The sequence below is a fragment of the Elephantulus edwardii genome, unplaced genomic scaffold (genome assembly GCF_000299155.1).
Source record: "Elephantulus edwardii isolate Elephantulus edwardi_28Jun2011 unplaced genomic scaffold, EleEdw1.0 scaffold00083, whole genome shotgun sequence".
NCBI lineage: Eukaryota > Metazoa > Chordata > Mammalia > Macroscelidea > Macroscelididae > Elephantulus > Elephantulus edwardii.
Window position 1 is genome coordinate 2063122 of NW_006399833.1, and position 4315 is coordinate 2067436.

Here is a 4315-nt window from a genome sequence, read left to right on the forward strand (position 1 = left end):
TTACAAGAGCAACTTTTCATGGATATTTAACACATTCCTAAATGTAAGCATATGTATATTGGGAAGTGTGAATTACCAGTTTGCAAGTTACATTCTCAAAAAGTGGTCAACCTGCATGTCTTACACAAAGTAGACTGAGTAAACTCAGCTTACAAATGAGTAGACTCATTTTCAAAACCACATATAGGTTGCTGTGGCACCATTGTCCCTGCTCTTCAGTTTGGTCAGCTATAAAATTAAAATGTTAAATTAAATTGTCTTCAGGTTGCTTTCCACCCACTATGGTTTATATATATTATGTGGTTTAAATGTTTAGATATTTTGACTGGTTTATGATATTAGAGCCAAAGGCTACATATAGTGTGTTTTCATTCTTGCTGTATTTGTTTGTAGTTTCAGAATGTGTATTATTAGTTTAAATAATTACATTTTATGACATATTAAGATTTTAAGTTGCTCATATTGAAAATAGAAAACATTAACTAAGGATATTGAATTTATTCCTCTTTACTATTTACTTCATTTTCAATGTAAGTGACTTCATATTTGGGGCCCTGTGGTTGCCATCTATATTATTAGTTCAATGTGTCAATTTAACTTATATGAATTTAAAGACTATTATGTATTAAATGAATCTGATCATAATTAAGTTTATATGGTTTCCTGTCAGTTCTATGGTTCTGTGACTTTATATGCTATACATTTCAAATGTGTTGGGCAGCCCATGAACCTAAAACAAACCCTACATTGTATTCAGAAACGTGTTCAATCTTTTATATAACTCTTTCAATGTTGATTAAAATTGTGACTGGTGTTAAGATTTTGAGTATATTAATAAAGAAGTAAAAATGCAATGGCTCTTTGGGGGTTGACTGACACACTTCATATATTTAGCCTATAATAGATCATCTATATATACTTGTCAAGTAAGCTGATTCTCCTATATGGAATTGAAGACTTATTTGCCAAACTGAATATGGTTTCTGTACAAGGTATTGTAATATATTTTTGTAAAAACATGTATGGGGGTCTCAGGGGGCACAGGGTGGGAGCAGAAGGGTGAGGATGGGTAGGGATGAAATCACAAGGTTGCACAATTTGGTGGGTGGAGGGAGTGGACAAAGGAAATGAGAAAAATCTAGCGGGGACTGGAAAAGACAGGGTAATGGTGGACATAGTCCAATAGTGATCAAAATCTATTTATTTTTTTTTACAAAGATGTTGTCTTTTCTTATTTGTGGGTTTCCGATTTGAGAATAGAGTCACAGACTCTGCTTCATACTGAACAGGAGTGTTGAGATGAAGGGGAAGAAGAGCCCACTTTAACACTTTACTGGTGATCTTGAGTTGAAGCTGCATGCCTTCTTATTCAGTTAGAAGATATGTTCATGACATTTTCTGCCCTCTGGACTGTAAGGTACCTGCATGAGTGAGTCCAGCGAGAGTGACTGGCTGAACTTTGAAGCTCCATCCACCTTTGTTTCCTTAGCTGGCAGTTATATTTTCCCTTTGTCTCTGGAACTGGGCTCAGGGTTCATGTTCTGGAACAAGACTCAGTGTTCTGGTTACCTATAGAAAAGGGAGCAAACCTAAAGAGAACAAACTTTTGAGTTAAAAAGAAAAGTGCTTTGGAAGTGTTACTTACATGTGTACCAAAAGAGAAGATGGAGGAAAGTGGCTTAAATAAAGGTCCTCATACACACCAGGCGGCTTTTCCCATGGGCTGGGGGCCTCTCCCCTGGGGCCAGGCAGCACTCCCAAGGGGCTGGGTGGCTCTCTCCCCATAAAGCTCCTCTGAGGTCTGGACCTTGCACCCTACTGAGGACCGAGGCTAGGGACAGCTCTTACATCACTAGTGCCACCATCATTGCCCCCTTCCTCTCCACCAAGTTGTCTAATAGTAACTCAAAATAGGTATTATAACTTTCCCCTTCCACAAATGGAGAAGGGGCTTACACAGTGCTGAACAGACCTACTCAAGATTAAAAAAGCAATAAAGGCAGTAGAACAAGGACTCAAGCCAAGGTTATATGAAGGCAGGCTGTGAGGCAGCAAGCTCCACACAACTCTTAGGTCAGCCATCTTTTGTCTTCTTCTGCAAGCAAAATCCTGCTGAAGATCACTTTCAAAATGGCTAGAAGAGTACACTCAGACCACTCGTAGGGCACTTCCTGCCAGTTGGCCAGGTATTATAAGTTTTAAATAGTAATACAATTTTCGTTCCAAATGAATGTTGGAAAGGTGTGGTGGGGGGAGGACATTACATCTAACAAATAACAGACTGAAAAGTTAATGTGAAGATTTCAAAACTACACACTTCAGCAGGTGTGATTTCTGCTCTTATTTTGGGTTTGAAATATGGATTATTCAAAAAGTATTTGGGAGCTTTAAAAACATCTCCTCTGGAAATTTCTTTTATGTTCCACAAATATTTCTACCCAAGTTCAAAGTTCAAAATCCATGCCCACATCAGATTGCTGTGCAACTAGGGAGCTACTATGGCCATTTCCTAAGAAAAATAGCAAACTATGTTGAGAAGGATGTATCTACCCTCATATTATGAAATAATATGAAATTTTTTAATTTTTTTATCCATTTCATAGTCTACTTAAAGACCAAAGCCACTCATTAAAAATAATCTCTTATTTTAGATAATTTATACCATATACACATTGAAATCCTATGGTAATCAAGTTTTTAAAGGAGAAATTTGAGCATGTGTTCTGTAAAAAGAACACTGATAACATGGGGAAGGCCCAGTCTGACTTCTTCCTGCTTCATAAAGAGGAAATTTCCCCATCAGTAACACTGAAATTACCAAGCATGCCTCATGCTTCTGCACCTATATCTACCAATCATCGAGTCCAATGTTCATTTCAAATTAACTCACAAACCTTACATACAGTTGTGAGGTTTGTTAGGTAAATAGGTTGGAGAGTGGGAGAGGCAAGGAATATCACAGAATGTAAGTCCAAGTTTACTCCAGCAGTCCCAAGCCAGAATGTTGTTGTTGTTGTGTTCGATCAAGTTGGAACCAACTCATAGCTGACACTCTGGTGGGTTTTCAGAGACAGATGATTGCATGGGAGGAGATTGCCCATCCTTCTCCTATAGAGCAGCTAGTGGGATTCAAACCACATGCCCATGGAATTGCTGTGCAGCTTCTTGCCACTAGGCCAAGCCAGAATAACAGGACACAATTCCTCAATTAGTGAAAGTCCAGGTTCAGATCAGCAGCACAAATGCGCCTCTAGTTTCCACAATCATCCAGCAAACTTGATTAGAGAGCAGTTACGTGAATATAAAGAAAGACTAAAAATAAAAGAGTGGGGGGAAAATATAACAAGCAAATGGCAACCAGAAAAAAGCAGAAGTAGCAATATTAATCTCTGATAAAAATGAATGTCAAAGTAAAAACCATCACAAAAGACAAGGAAGGTCACTACAAAATGCTTAAAGGGTCAATAGAACAAGAGGACATAATAATAATAAATATCTATACACCAAATGAAAGATCTGCAAAATATATAAAACAAACATTAACAAAATTGAAAAAGGAAATAGCCAACACTACTATAGTACTTGGAGACTTCAATACACCCCTCTCAAGAAAAGATAGAATTACCAGGGAGAAACTCTACAAAGATACAGAAGAATTAAACCACAAAATAAGCCAACTCGAACTCATAGATATTTATAGGCTTATGAACCAAAAAAAAGCACAGTATACTTTCTTCTCCAATGTGCATGGAACTTCTCCAGATTAGATCACATTCTAGGTCAAAAGGCAAGCATCAAGAAATTAAAAAAACAGAAATGATACAAAGCATCTTCTCAGACCACAATGCTACAAAATTAGCAATTAATAATAATAAGATAAAGGAGAAAAAAACCATACATTTAGAAGCAGAACAACACCTTGCTTGAACATAACTGCGTAATAGAAGAAACAAAAAATGAAATTAAAAAGTTTCTGGAAACAAATGACAATGAAAACACGACTTATAAAAACCTCTTGGAAACAGCCAAAGCAGTAATCAGAGATCAATTTATAGGAATAAGCAAACACATCAAAGACACGAAAAAATTACCATTGACTCTCTAACCCAACATCTCCAGCAAATTGAAAAAGAACAGCAAGAAAAACCGAACACCGTCTAAAAAACCAGAAATGATAAAAATTAGAGCAGAAATAAATGAAATAGAAAACCAAAAAACAATTGAAACCATCAACTAGGAGTTGGTTCTTTGAAAAGGTCCATAAAATCGACAAATCACTAGTAAAACTAACAAAAGAAAAGAAGGAAAAGACACA